Raw genomic sequence first — 24,660 nt, 5'->3', positions numbered from 1 at the left:
GTTCTCATTTGAAATCAAAGCTAGGATATGGCTGATGAAGCACTGGAACAGGTTGTCCAGAGGAGCTGTGCATAACTCATCCTTGTTCAAGGCCAGGTTTGGTGGGGTTTTGAGAAACCTGGTCTAGTGGAATTTGTCTCTGCCCATAGAAAGGGGTTGGAACTAGATGATCTTTAAGGTCCCTTCCAACCCAAACCGTTCTATGATTCAATATTTTTGAATTGGCCTCAACTGAGAAATAATTTACATTACCCTTATTTCTGATGAAGCCAAAGAAATGTACTTTGAGCAGCCACAAATTTCAGCTATTCACATTTCAATAAAAGGTAGTGCTACAAAGTAGAGGATGTCACCCATGATGTACTCTTGGTAAATGTCCATGTCTGTTATATTAGCATACCCTTCTCAGGAAGTTATGAAATCATGATGAAATTTAATGAAAGTGGAAAAAGATCATGCATTTTATGTCAGTGAGGCAGACTTCAGTTATACACAGATGACCTAGTTGACAGGGACCTATTCATAAAGAAATGCTACAACATGTTCAAGTCATTCCAGTCTAGCAATTTAAAAGATAATGTTTTGAATGATCATTCTACATGAGTGTATGATTACAAAGCATAGAAAATAATATCTAACAAGGTTAGTTCCAGATCACAGAAATCTACTCTATGTAATGGTAACAAAGGATTAAATATTTTAAAATGTTAAGAGTTGTATTTGTAAAGTGCTGCTTAGCAGTTTTAAGGAAGATTTGGAGCTACTGTAAACGACAATGAAGGTAAAAAATAAAAGCCTTTTAGCATTAGACCATGAAAATAAGCAAATCACATCTCATTTGACTTTAAGGGTATCCAGTTTAGGAACTCCTGAGTAGTAGAATTCAACGGTACGTCTTTGGTATAAATTATTTGAAATCTTTTAAATGAATGATTGAATGGTGTAAATACTCAATATTTTTTTCTTGTATTTATGACCCAAATACGTTAGATAAGACAAATTTCAAGTCAGATTTAACTGGCTAAGCAAATACAGCCTGTATTTATTTATTTATTTTAAGATTATGTCAATAATGAATTGTGCCCATGGTGAAGAAAAAAAAAAAAAAAAAAAGAAGCTTCAGAAAGATGGTTGATGAAAGGCTGCACATTCCAAATCTTAGAGTAGTTCTGTAGTAGCTTTATTAGAGAGAACAATATTAATCACCTCAGGGTAAATTTATATCCTATTTATTTGTAGCTCAGCACACACTCATAACATCCTGGTTGATATTTTAAAAAGAGATTTCCAGATTTAATCACATTTCAAATTGGATAATGCTGCCATTTAGCTTATCAAAATGTTGGGTTGAAATCCACTTACTGATGTTTACTTCATATGTATAACAGTACCAAAAAATTCACCATGAAAAGATAGAGAAAAAAAAATGCTCTGTTTATTAGTAGTAGTATTGTAGGCAGATTTTTCCAAAATGATCCAGTCAGATCTGTTGTTCCATCTACTCTACCAGAATGATAGAATGATGCTACTGTTTATTCATCTGCTCTTTGAAAGGGAGAGCCAATTGAAGGGAAGGTACTCAGATCCCACCCCTATAGAGCAGTATTGCATGTGAGTACAAAGAATGACAATGCTGGAAGAAGATGGGATGGGAAACCGTATGTCATGCAGGCACTATCACAAATCTGTCAATCTCACCCTCCCTCAGCAAGTTCCCACACTGAAGGCACCTAATTTAAACCTTCTGGTAAGTAATAGCAAAAAGAAATTGCATGCGTGTACCAAGTTCTTCACCTTATTTCTCTCTGATGTGTTAATTACAAGTCTAGTAAGCTCTTGATTTACTGCTGATTCTTCCCTGGACCAGCATAGCTTAATGATTTTACTGTCAGGTAATTCAGTTTTCAGAAGGCAGCTTACTCTAATACTTCTCATGTCCTCCTTGAAGCTAGGTCCCCTGAAAAATTTGTCCTGCAATACTGGGTTTGACATTCAGTGTTGTTAGCTCCTAACTCCTTGCCAAGACACTTCCTGCTAAGTTATACCCATTGACAGTCTGCCCAAAGTCTTTGCTACTGTCCTGAGTCTAACTAAAATCATTCTAGCTCTGTGCTTAATTGCTAGCTGCAGAACAGTGTCTCTTTACTTACAAGAGCCTTTCTCCATACTGCAGTGCTTTTAATTATGGTCTCAAACATTTCTTCTGATCTCAGCCAAACATGTTCAATTTCTAACATATATCAGACCCAAATTACAGAATGTTTTCTATATCAAAGCCAGAGACTTGGTTATCACTGAGAATCTATCTGGAAGCCAACAGCACATCAGTTTCCTGCTCTGCAGAGAAACACCAATAATAGTAGCAATATACTGCCAGCAAAGTTTAAATGCTAAATTTCCATCAATAGAATAAAGCAGTGAATCGCCACATCCAGGTGTTAGATCACACAAACACAGAGTTTTGAAAGGCTTCTTGAGGCCTATGTAAACATGGTTTATTGAAGAGAGTACGGTTTTGTTCAAAATTTACAGACACAAGGAGCTCTGCCTTGTTTCATTTTATGTAAAATCTCAAGTAAATACTCTAGGTTGTCTGAGTCAGTTCGAACACCATGAACAATTTGTTAGCCATGAATTTTGTTTTTGTCATGCATTCTACTACACTCTATTAAATCTAGAATACAAAGAAAAGTTTTTTTGCTGTGGTACCTGGTAAAACACTTCATTTTGTTTCATTTAATTTCCCCGCAGCCAAGTGACATTCAGGTTTCAATACTGATATTCACACATAAGTTGCTGCCTGAAGATGTTTTCTGAGGGCTTGATATATTGCTTTGGGGGAAAAGTGAAGTTTTAATACCTATCAATTCCCAGATATTCTCCAAATATAATAGTTAAATTGGTTAAATTCAGTGAAAGAGCTTAATCCACGGCCCAAACATGGGCTTAAAGGAACCCTAAGCCTTTATCTTCATGTAACAATTTTCTTCCTCTTTTCACATTTCAGATGTGTTATTTGACTATGCAGATAATCTGATTATATAGTTTCATTGACAGTGAGAAAGATACTTAGCAGCCACTATGTAGTTGAATCTTCCCTGTAAAAAACAGCTAAAAACAACATTAATAGACCATCCCACACATTTTTTCAATAGGCTGCCAATAACTATGACTCTTAGATTTCAGTACTATTTGAATAGTTAACTTTAGCTGTCAATTAGAAGATTGGTACAGCAATACTGATCTCTACTGTGATACTTATAATTAATCCAATGTATGTGTATATGTATATATACACACATTCATATATATATGAAGTTGCAATACATTGCATTACAGAGATCACATTATTTTTCTGTAAGGTAACTGTTGCTGTCTTTGCTGAATGGTGTTGAATTGCCAAGATTTGTAATACATTCATATATGTAAATATATAGAAGAAATTAAAAATAAACCTTCCTTTTAAGATGCCCTGTGGCTTGCTATGACCAGTCTCCTGTGAGCTGCTGAAAGAAATAAAATGTGTATGATCAAAAAAATTGAACGTTTTGACAGATTAAAGGGAAGGATCATATTTTCCAGGTCCTAAAGATTATAATTATGATTTTATCAGTGTGAAATACATATAAGACATTAATAAGACAATCAGAATGAATAATCAGAATGCTTATATTACATAATAGTATCCAGAACCTGTATTATGTTCCTTCAAACTAAAAAATTATAGCTAAACGTCTAGACAAAAGTCATATACAGATTGACCTTTGGCACCATGCAGAGTGTTGTGGTCTTAGTTTTTGTCAAGCATTATACTTGATACTATACTTTTCGTACTAGGAATCTCATGGTAACCTTTCCTTAGAGTAGTAATAATCCAATTCATTGGAACAGAGCAGCCGAATTCATAGCAAAAACTCAAAGTTCTACCACGCAGCCTCAAGCTGAAGAAACCTTTTGTTCACAAAATTGGTGATTTATAGCAGTGCTCTTCCTGTTTGCCATTATTCAAACTTTGATGAGCTCTTAATGGACTAATAGATACCATCCAGTAACAATGTTGGAAACTGCAGACATAAACTTCTATTTTCTTCTGAAATGTTGTAGTACCAAATTCTCAGATACTGTAAATACTTGAACATTCATGCTGCATAGATTTATAACGGAAATAGTGATGTTTGTATGTATGTACAATGAATGAAAGGTACATGTGTAAGCAATCAGAAAGAACAGCAGAAAAAGGTTTAAAAAGGTGGCCTGTACTGAGAAGGAAAGGGCAGCCTTCCCCAGGAACTGTTCAACTGTTCTTAAAGGTAGCACTGAGGAATGTATTGCTTATAGCAAGATGAAAAGGTCTACACTTTCCTTAGGCACAGATATCTTCCCAGATGAAAACCTCTACACTCACACAATAGAGATGGGATTTTTTTTTTTTCTGTTTGCTTATCAGAAAAACAGACTATGGAAATATAATTCAATCATAAATCCACAAAGTGAGGAAAAACATACAATAGACATAAAATTAGCCAAAGTTTTATAGAAATGGGAGCATGTTTATAAATACATAAAATCCACTTCCTTAAAGACATCGTAAATAAATACATAAATAAATAAACTGAGTTTTACTTCACTAACTTCCCTATCATGCCATTCCACTGTAGAGTCACATTACCAGAGTAATCGAGTCTAAAGTTTAAAGACAGTACAGCTCCAGTTGATTCAAACGTATTTTTCACGGTTATTCTCACAATGAAACAAGGAAGAAGCTGTTGCAAGGCTATGTAAAAAAAATCTTAAAATAAATACTACAGAAGCAATTCAGTATTTTTCTTCTTGCCCTGACTTCAGTCACTGAATTATTCATGTTTATTGGAAATATCCTTTGGTAATCTGGAACTGTTAAAGTTCCCAATCAAATATTTCGCATTTGTTTCATGTTCTTAAAGTAAAAAGTTGCCACTTATTTATGTCTCCGCAGCTCTGTCTTCCAGAAATCCAATTTCTTCACTCTAGCTTTGATACAGCTGGATTCAATTCAGCACTCAGATGCAAGAAAATAGTAGAATGAATGAAGTAGATTCTCATTTGTGTAATTCCCCTGAAATACAGTAATTACATTTAATCTTCAACAGGTTGTGACAGAAGTTCAATGAAATTAAAAATACTACTGCTTTGTAAAGTTCTCAGAGTTTGGAGACCCAATGGTCACCACAGTCCTCAAAGGAAGGTAAACACCATCAACATTTCAAAATCCTACTTAAGCAAAGAAGAAAAGGTAAAAAGTGTTGTCTGTATCCCATTTTAATGAACGTACTACTACTAGCTACTGTGGATGAATGTTTTTAATGAGCTAATATACTAAAGCTATAAATAAAACAAAACAGAACAAAACAAAGAAACAAAACCACTAGCAGTAAATCAAATGAAAATATTTTAACTTTCATTAGTTAAAGCAATGAAATTTCTACTTTGGTAACAATTTACAGTAATAAAAAGTCCTGATCTCTGCATTTCTCTTGCCTTCCTTATTTTAAGAATATTTTTTTCTCAGTTATATTAGTGAATGGATCAAAAAATTCATTCATACAAAAAGCTTTGACCTGACATAGTTGACATAGGTACTAAAATACAATGAAAAGGTCACTAAACCTAAGTGAGTTTTTAAGGGCTGAATTGAAATTATAGAGGTGAAAAGCTAGTTGCATGTAGCAAAGATGGAAGTTGGGCTTGGATATCAAAAACATAAGAAACTAATTTTCCATTGAAACAGCAAGACCAAAATTAAAATGCTTTGGAAACTGCCAATCTTCTTAAAATTTCAATTCATAAAAAAGTGCTAATCCAAGTGAATGTCTTAAGAGCTCTTTCTTGCAACACTTAGGAATAAACTGTTTCATTATTCTAATTTTGACACACATTTTCTTTAAAAATCTTCCAAAAGGAAATTTCAGTTCCAAAAGGAAATTGACAGTTTCAGTGGTACTTTTGGAGTCCCCAGCCTGTTAGATGACTGCCTATCCTGAGGTTAGGTAAGGGAAAGGCAAAACAGCTACCAAGTGTTCCCTAAGCATTTGTAATGAATGTGGCAGTCTTAATCAGATGACTATTGCACATCAGAAAGTTAGTGGTACACCTAACAATTGACCTGAGTAGGTGCAAACCTGTGCTGTGCTCATATTACTTGGCCTTGTGTTGTGGTTTAACCCCTCAGGCAGCGAAGTACCACACAGACTCATTCCCCTCCAGTGGGGTGAGGGAGAGAATCAGAGAAAAAGCAAAACTCATGGATTTATATAAAGACAGATTAATAGGACAGAGAAGAAAGTGAAAATATTTACCATCATCATCATCATAAAAAAATACACAAAACAACTGATGCACAATGTAATAACTCATCACCTGTTGACCGATGTCCATCCCATCCTCAAGCAGAGGGTGCCTGCCCCACCCCAGCCAACTCTACCCAGTTGTATTGTTCAGCATGACGCCATATGGTATGGAATAACCATTTGGCCAGTCTGGGTCAGCTGTCCTGGTTCTGTCCCCTCCCAGCTTCTGATGCATTCCCAGCCTCCTCGTTGGAAGGACAGCACGAGATGTTGAAAAGTCCTTAGCTCTGCAACAACTAAAACATCAGTGAACTATCAGCATTATTCTCATCCTAAATTCAAAACACAGCACCATCCCAACTACTAAGAAGAAACTTAACTCTATCCCAGCCAAAATCAGGACCTTGTGTACTGTGTTGTGCTATACATATGTTTTGGTATAGGATAAATTGATCCAGAAGAGACTACAGCTAGTTCCCAGCTGGCGTAACTGAAAACATCACTGGCATGTCTTGATATGAAGGAACATATTTCTATAAATAGATTCTCTTGAAGAAAAGACCACAATAGTAGTGAACTTCATCATGAATTTGCGCACTGTCATGTTCTGACCAGAGATCTGTGTGATGTTGCATCATCCCAGATTTCCATCATCAGGGATGTAATATTATATAACTTGCTGTCAACTTTGCTAGAATATTAATGTCTGGCTTTCATGTTGGAAACCAAAAGGAACCAGCACTTTCTGGTGCAAAGCAATAAATGCAAATGTTAATCCGATGCTAAAAAAGGGTATAAAGTCTCTTTTTCCTTTATTCTGTACCTAGCACTGTTGCCCCTGTGTGAATGATGTAAGAACAACAAATTCCTCACAGGATATTGCTTTTCTTTATATATACATTTTGCAACTTTTTGGATTCACACAAAAAGCGATATATGAACAATAATTCCATCAGTGTATTTCTTAGTTCTCTATTTTATTGACACCAAGGGCTTCTCTAGACACACATTTAGTTCTAGCATTTCATGGTATTATCCATTGCTAATGTTATGGCAGGCATTTTTTCAAATCATTTCTTAATACATAGTTAATTATTCTTAGCATGGTGCAACACTTTCAAAGAGGAAAGCAACAACAACAACAACAAAAAGAAACCCACCCTCCAAATAATTTCAAATGTTTTTGTTGTTGTTGTTGTTGTAGTTTTTCATTATAGAGGGTAAACAGTTCAAATGACATACAGATAGTTTTTTAATAAACTTAATGGTGTTAGAATCTTATTAATAACGCTATATAAGAATAACACAGATTGAATGAATTATACAGGGACTTAAATTATGGGTAACCATATAAGGTTCAGAAATAAACACACACACACTCAAAAAACCAGACATTTGTCCACTTGCATGGAATGCTCCCCCATTAATAGCTTTCAGACAATCAAAGATCTGGTAGAGATGGTTGAGTCTGGGACTTGTCACTCATTTTTTTCTTTAGTTTTGTCTTCAAAGATCCCCTTTATCTGTTTCTATTGGTTCAAAGATTGTGGCAGTAAACAACTAGAAGTACATAAATGCTAGGATAGATCACAAGGATATAATTCCTGCTCTGATTATGTTATTTTATTTTCACTGATATCATGAGGTCTCTGTAGGTCATATTTAATTCTTATTGCTTTGTTGCTTGCCCTTATGAGATCTTTATCTGATTTTGGGCTATGCAGATTTATTTCAATTCACAATCCTAATTTCAAATTGGTCCTGAAAGATCACGTAGAATGAGAGAATATCTGTACCATTCTGTTCTTTGATCTCTATTATCCCCATTGACATAGATGGTATTAAATGTGTATAAATGTGTATAAATACACTGCCATTGTTGATTTCCTTTGGCCTAATAGTTAAGCTGTATTATTATTAAAAGAATCAGCAGCCATTATTGAGCAATTTAGCAAACAAAGCAAAATAAGAAGGTTTGGGTTCATAATGTTACTAGTGGCATGATAGTAGAAGTAATGAATGGTTTATGGATTCAGACAATCCATTAAAACTCATGAGATTAACACTTAATTACCTTATTGTAAAGCAAATGTTTTCTCTTCTTTCAAGGTCTGCCTTGAAAATGTTTAAGTTAACACATACAATACTGACATGGAACTTCTTAGATATCCACAGAGAAAACAGATTGATCATGACATAAGGGGCAACATATCAGCAAAATCTGTTATGTTTTGTTTGTTTATGTTTTTTTTTCCATCTTTGTTGTTTTTGTTGTTGTTGACCAAAGTTTTCAAGCATGAACTGCAAAAAAATAGAGGTTTGTAAAAAATATGAGTACATATTTTTATACATAGGAGAGGTACCGGGGTGAGACACCCCTAATGGGGATGGACCCCCTGCCCTGTTGCTGTCGGGCAGAGGGAGGCGACCTAGAAGTTGAGGAGGGATGGAGACAGGTCCCTGCTCGACCTTTCAGGCAACGCCCCCCCCTACCGGCCCCACCTTCCCAGGTGCCCTTACGTAACAGATTTGAGGCCCTGGAGCTTGAGAGACCGGTGGGTGAGGACGAGGTAGAAAGTCTACCCAGGAGGGTGCCTAGGACGAGGAAGCCGACTCCACACCTCAAGACTGCCTCCACCAAGAAAGACAGAAGGGTGATCGTAGTAGGAGACTCCCTTCTCAGGGGAACAGAGGGCCCTATTTGTCGACCTGACCCTACCCGTAGGGAAGTCTGGTGCCTCCCTGGGGCCAGGGTCAGGGATGTTGCCAGGAAGCTTCCCAACCTGGTCCGTCCCTCTGACTACTACCCTCTTTTGATAGTCCAGGCTGGCAGTGATGATATTGATGAGAGAAGCCTGAAGGCTATCAAATGGGACTTTAGGGGACTGGGACGGTAAGTGGATGGAGCGGGAGTACAGGTGGTGTTTTCATCTATCCCTGCAGTAGCAGCGAGGGGTACTGAGAGGACACGGAAAGCCCACCTGATTAACACGTGGCTCAGAGGCTGGTGCCAACACAGAAATTTTGGGTTTTTTGACCATGGGGCTCTTTACTCGGCACCCGGCCTGATGGCCGCAGACGGGTCCCTATCTCTAAGGGGAAAACGGATCCTAGCCCAGGAGCTAGCAGGGCTCGTTGAGAGGGCTTTAAACTAGGAAAGAAGGGGGATGGGGCTGAAAGAAGGCTTGTTGGAGCTGTGCCAGGGGGAACAATGGCAAAGCCGGGGAAGAAGGCAATGGCCCGACTGAAGTGCATCTACACTAATGCACACAGCATGGGTAACAAACAAGAGGAGCTGGAAGTCATCGTGCAGCGGGAAGGCTATGACTTGGTTATCTTCACGGAAACGTGGTGGGACCACTCTCATGACTGGAGTGCTGCAAAGTCTGGCTATAGGCTCTTCAGAAGGGACAGGCAGCACAGAAGGGGTGGTGGTGTGGCTCTCTATATTAGAGAGTATTTAGATGTTGAGGAACTTGAGGCTGGGAATGATAAGGTTGAGTCCCTATGGGTTAGGATCAGAGGGAAGGCCAACAAGGCAAGCATCCTGGTGGGGGTCTGTTATAGACCGCCGAACGAGGATGAGGAGACTGATGAGGAGTTCTACAGGCAGCTGGCAGAAGCCGCGAAATCGTCAGCGCTTGTTCTCGTGGGGGACTTCAACTTCCCAGACATATCCTGGAAGCACAACACAGCCCAGAGAAAGCAATCTAGGAGGTTTCTGGAGAGCGTGGAAGATAGCTTCCTGACGCAGCTGGTTAGAGAGCCTACCAGGGGAGGTGCCCCACTAGACCTTCTGTTCACAAACAGTGACGGACTGGTGGGAGATGTGGTGGTCGAGAGCTGTCTTGGGCAGAGTGACCACGAAATGGTTCAGTTCTCTATTCTTGGCGAAGTCAGGAAGGGGACCAGTAAAACCGCTGTCTTGGACTTCCGGAGGGCTGACTTTGAGGACACTGGTTGGCAGAGTCCCTTGGGAGGAGGTTCTGAAGGGCAAAGGAGTCCAGGAAGGCTGGGCACTCCTCAAGAAGGAAATCTTACTGGCTCAGGAGCGGTCTGTCCCCACGTGCCCAAAGACGAGCCGACGCGGAACTAGACCGGCCTGGCTGAGCAGAGAGTTGTGGCTCGAGCTTAGGAGAAAAAGGAGGGTTTATAATCTTTGGAAAAGAGGTCGGGCTAGTCAAGAGGACTATAAGGATGTTGCGAGGCTGTGCAGGGACAAAATTAGAAAGGCCAAAGCTCACCTGGAGCTCAATCTGGCTACTGCCGTTAAAGATAACAAAAAATGTTTTTACAAATACATCAACACAAAAAGGAGGACTAAGGAGAATCTCCATCCTTTACTGGATGCGGGGGGAAACTTAGTTACAAAAGATGAGGAAAAGGCTGAGGTGGTCAATACTTTCTTTGCCTCAGTCTTTAGCGGCAGGACTGGTTGTTCTCTGGATACCTGGTACCCTGAGCTGGTGGAAGGGGATGGGGAGCAGGATGTGGCCCTCGCTATCCATGAGGAAATGGTTGGTGACCTGCTACAACACTTGGATGTACGCAAGTCAATGGGGCCAGATGGGATCCACCCGAGGGTACTGAGCGAACTGGCGGAGGAGCTGGCCAAGCCGCTTTCCATTATTTATTGGCAGTCCTGGCTATCAGGTGAGGTCCCAGTCGACTGGCGGCTAGCAAACGTGACGCCCATCTACAAGAATGTAGAGCGCCCATCTACACTGCTCAGGTGGCCAAGAAGGCCAACAGCAGCTTGGCTTGCATAAGAAGCAGTGTGGCCAGCAGGTCTAGGGAGGTGATTGTCCCCCTGTACTCGGCTCTGGTGAGGCCGCACCTCGAGTACTGTGTTCAGCTTTGGGCCCCTTGCTACAAGAAGGACATGGAGGTGCTTGAGAGAGTCCAGAGAAGGGCAACGAAGCTGGTGAGGGGTCTGGAGAACAAGTCTTACGAGGAGGGGCTGAGGGAGCTGGGGTTGTTTAGCCTGGAGAAGAGGAGGCTCAGGGGAGACCTCATCGCTCTCTATAGGTACCTTAAAGGAGGCTGTAGAGAGGTGGGGGTTGGTCTATTCTCCTACGTGCCTAGTGACAGGACGAGGGGGAATGGGCGAAAGTTGTGCCAGGGGAGGTTTAGGTTGGATGTTAGGAAGAACTTCTTTACTGAAAGGGTTGTTAGGCATTGGAATGGACTGCCCAGGGAGGTGGTTGAGTCGCCATCCATGGAGGTCTTTAAAAGACGTTTAGATGTAGCCCTTAGTGATATGGTTTAGTGTAGGACTTGTTAGTGTTAGGACAGAGGTCGGACTAGATGATCTTGGAGGTCTCTTCCAACCTAGACGATTCTGTGATTCTGTGATTCTGTGATATAAAAAAAAGACCTTTAAAGGCTTTAAGGTTTAATCATTCTGAAGTCTTGGAAAAAAAAAAAAGTCACAATTATATGAAACTGTGTGTAAAATTCACCTGTTTCTTTTACTCATCTATGGTGAAATCCAAATCACGTTCTAACAAAGCATAGCATACACACATGATTCCCTGATATTCTATGGATTTACTAAGAATTCAGATAACTTTACTTTATGGCTTTATGGTGGAATTTAAGATGAGGTAGACAAAAGAACAGAACCATACCGCTCAGTAACATACAAGATTTAGTCAGTGGGATGGGTAGGGTGGGTGAATAGCAGCTTAACACACACACACATGCACACACCCCCCATGCTGTACAGAGTCACACATGCACATGAGTCTAGGACTTTGGTTCAGCTGTGACCAGCACCGCAGACATAGTGGAAGAGGACACTCGCTGCTGCTGGCTGAAGTGCTCAAGTCCTGGTGGTTGGCCTGGACTCTACACATGGCACTACCCTCTTGGGCTCTGCACAACACTGGATGACTGTGGATGTATACTCTCCTGAGAGGCTATTGTGTTCGTTGTTCTTTGCTTTCGAAATTGGATGGTATCATGAGCCTTACTGGTTATAGTATCAAAGGCCAATCTCTCTGAATTTTACTATATCCAGATCCACTAAACATAGTTTCCCAGGTCACTCATGTTAAATGGATGCAAAGATTTGTTGCTTTCTTTCCCATTTGTACCTAAGCCATTAGAGCACAGCAGATGTAATCCAGAGGTACAGGGAACTCCCAACCCCTTAACAATTAGCTGTGATTTACTTGCCTTCTCAGCACATACCAACATCATCTAATGAGACAGAGCTGGGTAGTGTAATCAAGGTCTCGTTTTATCTGATGTATACTTGTAAGACGGCTTCATCCTGTGATACTTTAAATACTAGGTCAATTTTTCATATTCACACACCAGAAGTTTTCATGATCGATAAGACTCTATATATTTTTGTAATAGTTTCATATGTTTTCAAATAAAATGTTATGACTTAATTTGAGAAATTTTAAGCTATGTATACCATGCATTATCTGTAATTTCTTAGATGATTAAATATTTAATTATCCTGCATGGCATCAAGAGTTTCACAAGTTTAATGGAATTACATAAAAATACATGTACAGTCACAGTTGGGACATTTTTTTTTTTTTTTGAGATAATTACTTTTTTTGAAGTAATCATCTATCTTTATTCTCAGTTAGACCAATACACTATTTATTTAACCTACCCTGGTTTTAAGATTTAAGATTTACTAAAACTATCCAACTGATATAATCTCAGTTTTTCATTTTCTTTTTAACATACCAGTAAATCAGTCTTATTCAGAACCCTCAAAAAATTAGTGCTAAGATCTGCCACTTTAAACATATAAGATTAATTATATCATGTATATCATTTATTATATCAATGATATATCATTTATTACACCCTTGTGGGGGACTTCATCTGGCCAGACATTAACTGGGAATATCACACAGCTGACACAAGCAGTTCCAGGAGACCTCAGACTGACCCCCAGTCAGTCAGAGGGCAGGGGGACAGCCTGCTCCACCAGGGGCCTCTCCACAGGCCCCAGGGGAACTGCTGCTGCCTGCCTGGAGCACCTCCTGCCCTCCTTCTGCACTGACCTTGGGGGCTACAGGGCTGCTGCTCACTCCTCTCTCTCCCAGACGTTGTGACACAGCAGGTTTTTTCCCCACCTCTTAAATCTGCTCTCCCAGAGGCCCAACCAGCGTCACTCGCTGGCTCGGCTCTGGCCAGCAGCAGGTCCCTTTTGGAGCCGGCAGCAGCTGGCTCTGATCTGACGTGGGGCAGCTGCTGGGCTCTGCTCACAGAGGCCACCCCTGCAGCCCCCCTGCTACCAAGCCCTTGCCATGTAAACCTAATATGGCTGCTGGCCAAAGACTTTGCCTCTGAACACCCTGCAGATCCTTGCAATTAACATGAAATCAATATTTTGGGTCACAACATAACTGTCCTTTTAATGGGTGATGCTTCAACGCAATAAAGAACACTATAGCGAATGATACCCTTAGCAACCATTATCTTGCAGGGGTTTACAAATAAGAATGGCATTTAATTAATTTCTCAGTACAGTTTTGCAAAGGTGCCTAGGCATAACAGGTGAGCCCTGTAGAGCCTGGAGGAGGCTGAGAGGGGATCTTCTCAGTATATATAAATATGTTAGGAGAGGGTGTCAAGAGCATGGGGTCCAGACTCTTTTCAGTGGAGCCCAGATGCAGGATGAGAAGCAGCGGGCATGAAGCGAAACAAGGGAAGTTCCCTCTGAATATGAGGAAAAGCTTTACTGTGAGGGGGACAGAGCACTGGAATAAGTTGCCCAGAAAGGTTGTGGAGTCTCCTTCCCTGGAGATACTCAAAACCTGCCTGGACGTGGTCCTGGGCTAGGTGCAGTAAGTGACCCTGCTTGAGCAGGGAGGGGTGCGCTAGGTGTCTTAGGCAGGCAGGAGCTTCCCCCTGGAAATGTGCCTGAAGGCTCCCATTCAGGAGCTACTTGTGATTCTTCCAACCAGAAAAAAAGACTTCTTCCTCTGAACAAGGAAGCAGAGAAGCCACAAAAACGCTGAGAAGGAAGAAACGTTAACACTAGAGAAGAGAGCAAGGGTGAACCTCAGACTGACCCCCACCACCCCTCTACCTCCAGGTCCCCAGGACCTCAGCAGCCCTCCCACAGACTCCCCGTGTTGTGGCGGCACAGCAGCGCAGAGACCAGGCTCTCTCCTGCCCCATCGCTTGGGGCACAAGCGATGGCACCTCTTCATGCTCTGGGGGCAGGGGTAGGTGTAGGAGATGGCCCCTGAGAAGGGCTCCCACAGCACTTGATCGTCAGCAGAGCTTTTATTGACTGCTGGGACACCTGGCGCCACCTGGCCATGCCTTCCTTGCCCATCTGCAGGATGTCTGAATGCTTTGCCCCCTCTCAGCTGCTGTCAGGGGGGGCTGCACCACTTGCAGGCAGCCTGGTCGGTGGCAGGGGGGCAGTGGAGGCCCTGCCCCTCCGGAAACACTGCTGCCACCATCTTGTGGCACAGGGAGCCCAGGCACAGGATGAGGAGGGGGCTGGAGGCCAGGGCACAGGAGGGGAGCTGGAGGGCAGGCCCTGTGCCCGAGGGGCAGCCTGTCTCTCTGGCAGTCAAAATGGACAGGGAGAGCCATCCCCAGGAAAGGGGCCCTCTGCTCCCTGACCCTCCTCCTCCTTCCTCGTGAGGGCGTCTTTCAGGCCACAGACACCTCTCCCAACACAGCCACGTTTGGCCATGTGTCGGCCACCATCACAGAGGCTTCCTGATGTCACAGTGGCATCTGCCCCCCGTATTGTTCCGGGCCCTATAAAATGCCCCTGCGCAGGGCCCACCACTCGCTGAGCTTCCAGGCCCTCTGACGACAGCCATCACGGATGGGAGGAGGAGGACCTGGAGCAGAGGCTGCCCACCCTTGCGTGGGTCAGGAGAGGATTCATTCCTCAAAGCAAAGAGAAGGAGGCCAGTGCCTGTGATGAAGAAGAGGAGGAGGACCGGCGCCCGTCGCAAAGGAGCAGTGCCCTGCACTGCAGCTAATGCTGTGGAGTCCATGGAGGTGGATCCACCTCCCAATGAAGATCCAATGGAGGTGGATCCACCTCCAGATGAGCCAATGGAGGTCGACGTGCCAGGGCTCCCTGCCGTCAAGACCCATCGGTGGCATCGCAGGAGCACCTGACCTGCTCTATATGTACGGCCCAGCCTCTGTGCCTCAAAATAGCATGGCCATCCTGCTGGCTCGCCTGCAGGGTGGCCTTTTTCCTGTCCCCCATCCTCCATCCGCCACCCCCACCTCGTCCAGAGGTGTCATCTCTTCTGCACGGAGTCCTGAGGAGTGGGCAAGAGGGGACTTGGCTTCCTCTGGGATGCTGCACCAGGGCGGCAGAAGGAACCCCTCAGAGAGCCACGGTGGGCCTTGGGGCCTGGAGCCCGGCGATGTCTCCATCTGCGGACAAGAAGGCTGCCCCATGGCTGCTTGAAGGGGAAGCCACACCTTCCATGGCAATGCACAAAGAAGAGCAGCAGATCAGTCAAAGCTGTTAGGGAGACAGCTGCTCCTCTGAAGAAGCAGAAGACTTCATGTCTGCTGGGAAGAAGTGCTGGACTGCAGCATTACTGTTCATTCAGAGAATAATGAATAAGAGCTTCATTAGAAGCTCTTCCAAGTCCAGGCAATAAATAGAAATATATAAAAATATATATATATATAGAGTAATAAAAAATAACAGAAAACAATTTTCCTCTCTTGGGGACAATTTAGTGACTGCATCTGGACTCGCGCATCCCCTTCTGGTGTTCCCAGTACAGGAAAGATACTGATGTGCATGTAGTGTGTGTAGTGTGGTGTGCCCAGCTCAGGACATTCAAGACAGCATGGGCCCAGGGCACACAGCGTACAAGGGCAGGCTGAGGGAACTCCTTGGGTCAGAATTAAGGAGAGAAGGCACAGGGGTGGATCCGACTGCTGCCTACAGCTGCGTACTGAGAGCGTGTAGAGAAGATGAAGCCTGAGACTTCTCAGGGGAAAGGCAAACACCCCCAAGGCCACGCTTGCAGATGGAGACATCCCCATGGATAAAAGGAAAAGATTGCCCCCACAAGAGTGCTCAGACAGAAGAGGTGTCCAGAGAGGTGGCACAGTCTCTGTCCTGGGGGACACCTGAACTTGACTGAACAAGGTTGGATGTTCCCAGAGGTCACCTTGTCCTTGGTGTGCCGCTCAGGGATCTTCAGGCAGATGTAGCCCCTAGGCTTCCCAGATAAGGAGGGGAGGCTGGTCAGCTGGTTGCTTCTTGGATCCTCTGATTTGCCTGTCTTGAAGATGGTCCCAATGCTTGCCTCTTTCTAGTGCTCAGGAACCTGCCCCTGCTCCACGTGGGGTCCCTCCCACGGGATGCTGTCTACTGATCGCTACTGATCTTACAGATAGGTGGGGGACGATGCTGCATCCCGTAGTCTGAGGGGAACGAAGAAGGATTTCAAGGCCTTTGGTCAGTTGGTGAAAGAGTCTGGGGCACAAATCATTTTCTCTTCCTTCCGTTATGGGGTGATGATGTGGGACAGAATAGAAGGATCCAGTCCCATAAATGATTGGCTCTGTGACTGGTGCTACAGGCAGGGCTTTGGGTTCTTGGGTAATGGCTGGTTTTTAAGACACCAGGCCTGACAGTAAGGTGCAGGAGAGGTTTATCTCACAGGAGCAAAAGGGTTCTGGGACAGGAACTAGCAGGGCTCATTAGGAAAGCTTAGGAAAACTAGATCCGAAGGGGGATGGGGTTGTAGCTGGGCTTGCACCACTACATCACTGCATCACTGCCCTAGCAGCGATGAAGACTGGGAGACCTTCCACCCCCTAGGGTGACATTGGCGTGCTCAGCTCGCTCCTTGAAGTGCCTGTACACCAATGCATGTGGCATGGGGAATAAGCAGGAGGAATTAGAAATCCATGTTCGGTCAGGAACTATGATCCAGTGGTAATTACAGAGACATGGTGGGACAGCTCACATGACTGGAATGTGATCGTGGATGGGTATGTCCTTCTCAGGAAAGACAGGCCAGCAAGGCGAGGTGGCAGAGTTACTCTTTACGTGAAAGAGCAACTACATTGTATTGAGTACTGTCTGGGGTGGATGAGGAGTGAGTTGGGAGTCTGTGGGTGAGGATTAAGGGGCAGGCTGGCATGGGGGATACTGTTGTGGGCGTCTATTACAGGCCGCCAGATCCGGATGAGGAAGTTGACGAGGCCTTCTACAGGCAGCTGATAGCAGCCTCGCGATCACAGGCCCTGGTTATTGTGGGGGATTTCAACTACCCTATCATTTGCTGGAAATGGGAAGCTATCTGCAGTCCAGGAGGTTCCTTCAGTGTATTTATGATAACTTCCTGATGCAAATTAGGATCTGCCAACTAGGAGAGGAGCACTGCTGGATCCTGTCCTCACTAACAAGGAGGGGCTGGTTGAAACAGTGAAGGTTGAGGGCAGCCTTGGTTGCAGTGACCACGAGATGGTGGAGTTTAGGATCTCATGTAGCAGGAACAGAGTACCAAGCAGATCTGCAACCCTGGACTTCAGCAGGGCTGACTTTGCCTTTTCAAGCATTTGCTAGGGGAAATCCCATGAGGCAAAGGAAGGAAAAGGGGCCCAAGATAGCTGGTTAGTGTTCAAGGACTGCTTCTTCTGAGCCTACAAACAGAGCATCCCAACAGGTAGGAAGTCGGGAAAGAGAGCCAGGAGACCTGCATGGTTAAACAGGGAACTGCTGGGCAAACTCAAGTGGAATAGGAGAGGCTACACATCATGGAAAGAGGGGCTAGGCACTTGGGAGGAATGTGAGGCTGTTGTCAGAGGATGTAGGGAGGCAACTAGGAAAGCTAAGGCCTCCTTAGAGGGGTCAAGGACCTTGTGAGAGGTGTCAAGGACAACAGAAGGGCTTCTTCAAATACATTGCGGATAAAACTAACAGTAGAGGCAATGTAGGCCCACTAATGAATAAGGTGGGTGCCCTGGTGACAGAAGATAAAGAGAAGGCAGAGTTACTGAATGCCTTCTTTGTCCCTGTCTATAATGCCGGAGGCTGTCCTGAGGAGACCCGTGCCCCTGTGGCCCCAGAGGAAGTCGGAATAAAGGAGGAGTTTGCCTTGGTTGATGAAGGCTGGGTGATGGACAGATAAAGCAAGCTGGACATCCATAAGTCCATGGGTCGTGATGGGATGCGTCCACAGGTGCTGAGTGAGCTGGCAGAAGTCATTGCTAGGCCACTCTCCATCATCTTTGGTAAGTCATGGGGAATGGGAGAGGTGCCTGAGGACTGGAGGAAAGCAAATGTCACTCCAGTCTTCAAAAAGGGCAAGAAGGAGGCCCCGGTTAACTATAGACCAGTCAGCCTCACTTCCGTCCCTGGTAAGGTGATGAAACAACTTCTCCTTGGTGTTGTGTCTAGTCATATCAAAGATGATAGGGTAATTAGGGGCAGTCAACATGGCTTCAACAAGGGGAAGTCGTGCTTGACCAAGCTGATAGCCTTTCATGAGGATATAACTGGATGGACAGATGGTGGAAATGCAGTGGACGTGGTGTATCTTGATTTCAGTAAAGCCTTTGACACCGTCTCCCACAGCATCCTCACAGCTAAACTGGGGCAGTGTGGTCTGGACAATCGGATAGTGAGATGGACTGTAAACTGTCTGAAGGGAAGAAGCCAGAGGGTTGTGGTTAAAGGGACGGAGTGGAGTTGGAGTCCTGTATCCAGTGGAGTCCCTCAAGGGTCAGTACTGGGACCAGTGTTGTTCATTATATTCATGGATAACTTGGATGAGGGAATGGAGGGCACCATCAGCAAGTTTGCTGATGACACTAAACTGGGAGGAGTGGCTGACATGCCTGAAGGCTGTGCTGCCATCCAGCGGGACCTCGAAAGGTTGGAGAATTGGGCAGGGAGAATCTTAATGAAATATAACGAGGGCAAGGGTAGAGTCCTGCATCTGGGCAAGAACAACCCCAGACACCAGTATAAGTTGGGGACTGCCCTGCTGGAGAGCAGTGAAGGGGAGAGGGACCTGGGGGTGACCTAGTGGACAGCCGGATGTCCATGAGCCAGCAGGGTGCTCTTGTGGCCAAGAAGGCCAATGGCATCCTGGGGTGTATCAGAAGGGATGTGCTTAGTAGGTCGAGAGAGGTTCTCCTCCCCCCTCTGCTCTGCCCTGGTGAGACCACATCTAGAATATTGCATCCAGTTCTGGGCCCCTCAGTTCAAGAAGGACAGCGAACTGCTTGAGAGAGTCCAGTGCAGAGCCACAAGGATGATTAAGGGAGTGGAGCATCTCCCTTACGAGGAAAGGCTGAGGGAGCTGAGTCTCTTTAGCTTAGGGAAGAGGAGACTGAGGAGACCTTATTAAAGTTTATAAATATGTAAAGGGTGAGTGTCAGGAGGATGGAGCCAGGCTCTTCTCGGTGACATCCAATGACAGGACAAGGGACAATGGGTGCAAGCTGGAACATAGGACGTTCCGCTTAAATATGAGACAAAACTTTTTTATGGTGAGGGTAACAGAGCACTGGAACAGGCTGCCTGGGGCAGGGGTAGAGTCTCCTTCTCTGGAGACATTCAAAACCCACCTGGACACATTCCTGTATGACATGATTTAGGTTTTTCCTGCTCCGGCAGGGAGATTGGACTAGATGATCTTTCAAGGTCCCTTCCAATCCCTCACATTCTGTGATTCTGTGATGCCATCCTTCCCAAACTGATCCTGGGTGGGCTTCCCACAGGCAGCAGCTCTTCAAGAACTGCTCCCACATGGCTCCGTACCACGGGGTCCATCCCCCAGGAGCAAACTGCTCCAGCATGGGTCCCCCACGGGCAGTAGTTCCCCCCAGCTCCCCTGCTCCTGCGTGGGCTCCTCTCTGCAGACTGCAGCTCCAGCCCGGAGCCTACTCCTGCAGGGACTTTCCATGGGCTGCAGGCTCCTCCAGGCCACATCCACCTGCTCCACCGGGGGCTCCTCCACAGGCTGCAGCGTGGAGATCTGCTCCATGTGGAACCCATGGGCTGCAGGGGGACAGTCTGCTCCACCAGGGGCCTCTCCACAGGCCCCACGGGAACTTCTGCTCTGGCGCCTACAGCCATCCTGCCCTCCTGCACTGACCTTGGGGCCTGTAGGGCTGGTTCTCGCTCCTCTCTTCCAGCTGCTGTAGCACAGCATTTTTTTATTATTATTATTATTTTTTCCCCTTTCTTCAATCTGCTCTCTCAGTGGCCCAACCAGCATCACCCCCTGGCTCAGCTCTGGCCAGCAGTGGGTCCCTTTTGGAGCTGGCTGAAACTGGCCCTTATCTAACATGGGTCAGCTTCTGGACTCTTCTAACAGAGACCACCCCTGCAGCCCACCCCCCAACGCCAAAAACCTTGCCATGTAAACCCAATACAATCACATAATTTTTCAGAAGAATGATGAACAAATAAAGCTTCCATTAGCACAAATCAATCATTTCATAGCAAGTATGTCATTATACTGTATTTTTTTCTGACTATTTAAAAATGCTATACTCTTCACCCCTGTTCAGGGTCTGTCTTTGACATAAAGGTAGGTAGGTAGTTTCTACACAAATACAGACAGAAAAGTGATATAAACCTGTGAAGCATAGTCAACCTGTAAAATATGTTATCAGTAGCTTTTAATGCACAGAAGTCCCTGTTCTAATTTAAAAAGTGCAAATCCATCAGACCTCTTCTACATGTTAACAGAGTTCCTTAGACATCTTTCAATTCAGCATTTTGATCTTGATCAGCGAGAGAATTTTTAGACAGTAATAAATACAACAGTAGCAGGAGCAGCAACAACAACAAAAATGCTTGAATTGTCCAAGCATTTTATCTTTAAGGAGATTAAGTGGAAAGTTCTTTTTCCTGTTCTTTTCACATTTGCTTGTTTTAATTTTTTTCAGTGTAACTAGTATTGAGCTGTGACTACAAAGTCTTGTACTTGTACCAGTATTTCCTACCAGCCTTTACTGAATTTTACCAAAATACAACTATTTCTTCCTTCCTCTGTTCTCTTCCAGTTATTTCCCACTTTGCACAGTCCATATAAAATAACCTAATGTTAAAAGAAAATTGTCAAAATGAAGAATTTTTTGACTATCAGTGGGAGTTGCTGAGACAAGCTACCTGTTTCCTCGTTTTCTCATTTTTAAGGTCATAGGAAATGTGAAAAAGATTGTCTTCTCATGCTCTAATCAACTCTCTACTCTCTATTAGTGAGTGGAATCAATACCATGTTGTTGGATAGAAATATAATTTAAGGATGATGCATCATCCCTGCAATCCAGTTTTCTACGTGTTTCTTCAAACAGCAAGAGGTTGCAAACAGCTACACACAGAGCAGTAAATTTTGTATGTTTGAAAGCCATTTATTAATTTGTTTTGCTTTGTTAAAGTTTTGTTGCTGTTGTTGTTGTTTTGAACAGGAAGACAGGTTGTCTCAGTATTGTTACTAGAGTATAGTATAATATGTACTTCATATGAAGATCAAAAATATTTTCTAGTCTTAACTATCCACTCTTGCAGTATATCACACACCTAATATCAGAAAGTATTTTGACTTTTCTTTAAAAATTTTTTCTACTTTCAAGAGAATAGAACAATGTCATGGACTGGCAGTCAATGATTTTTTTTTTTTTTATGTACTGGTGATGTCTGCAGTCTTTACTGCCTCTAGAATCATTTAGTAGATAATAAAATTTGAAACTCATGCACCAAAACAGTAGTAATAATGTCCTTTCCTGTGGATTCTACAGTTTTATATTTACCTTTATTACTCCAGTTTCATAGTTATTTTTGTTTCTATATGTGGTTGGATATAGAAAGGAATAGATAGAATGGGATTTAATAATGGTTCTAGGGGAAACTTTTTCGTGTTTTCCTAATGTAAACAAAGCTGAGTATTACTATGTTCATGCTTAACATGACTGAGCTTGGATATAATCAAACTCTCTAAAAGTAATCTTTCCCCTTTTTCCAAAGTAAGGTTTAACTGTGGCTCATCAGTAGAAAGCAGTGAGAAAATAGGAAGTGGATAGATAAAGATGCTCTCATATCTCAGCAGAAACTGGCTGATATGGCATAATTTGCATCTTCTAGCTGCTGAATTTTTATGTGTTTATACTTGTGTATCATCTTATTTCTACACCATGCTGTCAGCTTTCTCACACAAAATGAAAATAAGATTAGCATCCATATTGTTTAGTCCCATACAGAACAGGCTGTCATATTTAGCCTCATGTTGAAGCATGCTGAGGAAATGCAGGGGAAAAAAATTATTGTTAAATTGTTGAAAAAAGACTCTGTCTTTCAGAGTATTGCATACTCTATCTTGGAAGCCTCAAGGCAGAAGTACAGCAAATAAAAACAAAAGAAAGCAAAATAAACAAACAAACAACAAAACCCACCAAGAATATGGGGACCTTCTATCCTAAAATGCATATATAGTCTTAATATCTTTAAAATTAGTTTATTACTTATTTGCAACAGAGTGGCTTGCTTCAAGGCTGTAAAATCTTCAGGGACGGAATTTTATTTCCTATGTCTTGTATATTATAATATCTATAATACTGACAATTAACAACAAGTGATATGACTAATAGCAATTACTCTGGCACCCTGGTTAGGTATTTTTTTTCATAAGTATCTAATTCTTTTGGAAATGTCTTGTACTCCACCGAAAATTAACAAGTAATCTCTTTCAAACTGTTCTTGTTTCACACCAGGCTGCCTAGCACAACAACTTTTCCAAAGACAGTCGTAGCTTTAGTTATCCATTTCTTGAAGCACAGATGTCCTAGGACGCTGAGGCTGACCAGCATCTTGCAACCAGCAAATCTTTCCCTCTTCAACAAAAGGAGTAGTGATTAGTGATCACTGTTATACAAATGAGTATTCAGCTTTTGCTGAGTGTTGCAAAAACTGCCATTGAGAAAAACTGTTTTGATAGGGGCATCTGAAGGTACCTCTCCTGTATGTTTATGTATGTAAACTTTATGTATGTTTCCAAACAAGATGGAAAGCTGGATTCAATTTACTGTCTGTTCCTTCACCATTAAGATAAAATGTTTTTTCTTGTTTTGATATTTCACAAACATTTCTGAGTGGTTCATCTGGTCTCCTATTCAAAGCTTTCTTTGCTTATCTGCTTTTACATAGTGGCATATTGCCACCTTAAATTTACAAAAAAAGTTGTAAATTAAACCTTTGTATTAGAAAAAGTTCTGCAAGAATCTAAGATTACTTTCATCTGCTTTCAACATTTTATAACTTAAACTTTGTTTTTTATATTTTTGCTTTGTTAATGCTTCTGATAATTTCACTGCTTTTTGAAATAAAGCAAAATTTCCGTGCTTCTTCTGATAATGATTTTCCTTAAATATATTACTGATTCCACAAACAGGTATTGCGTTAGAGGAATTTCGAAGGACACGGTATTCTTTTACTCTTTTTATTTCTGCAGCATTTGATATCTATTACAAAAGAGTGCAACTCATTCTTTTACTAAAGTGCAGTTCAACAGCAGCATTTACCATCAATATAGAGTTCTCTAAAGTTGTTGTCGACATCTGCTGAACTTTTATTTCTTTTTTTATTTCTTTGTTTCCAAGCTAGCAAAAAAATGTCTTTTTTTTTTTTTTTCCCCCAGACCTTTGAAATGGAATCCAAATGGGAACCACGCCCTTTGTTTCCTTATGTTCTCATAGATAGCCTCACAGATATAACATTTAATTTTCCAAAATACTGAGCTTTGTTTGTACAGTGGGTTTACGTGACAAGGTTTTGGTAGCAGGCGACCATAGGGGTGGCTTCTGTGAGAAGAATCTAGAAGCTGTCCCATGTTAGATAAGTTGCTGACCACCACAGCTGAGCCAATTAAGCGATGTTGTTTGCGCCTCTGTAAGAGCATATTTAAGACACGGGAAAAAACAAACAAACAAACAAACAAACAAACAAAAAAACCCTGGGCCAGACAGCAGCTGGGAGAGTGAGAGGGATGAGAACCAGCCCTGCAGGCACCAAGGTCAGTGAAGAAGGAGGGGGAGAGGTGCCCCAGGCACCGGAGCAGAAGTCCCTTGCGGCCAGTGGTGAGGACCATGGTGAAACAGGCTGTCCCCCTGCAGCCCATGGAGTACCACGGTGGAGCAGGGTTCCACGCTGCAGCCCATGGAGGAGACCATGGTGGAGCAGGTGGACCTGCACCAATGGAGGCTGCGGCCTGTGGAGGACCCCCGTGGGAGCAGATTCCGGGCCGGAGCTGTGGCCTGTGGAGAGGAGACCATGCAGGAGCAGGTGACCTGGCAGGAGCTGCTGCCCGTGGGGGATCCAGGTTGGAGCAGTTTGCTC

This window comes from Anser cygnoides, chromosome 2 (assembly GCF_040182565.1).
Source record: "Anser cygnoides isolate HZ-2024a breed goose chromosome 2, Taihu_goose_T2T_genome, whole genome shotgun sequence".
NCBI classification, from domain to species: domain Eukaryota; kingdom Metazoa; phylum Chordata; class Aves; order Anseriformes; family Anatidae; genus Anser; species Anser cygnoides.
Note: the sequence above shows the minus strand (reverse complement) of the source record.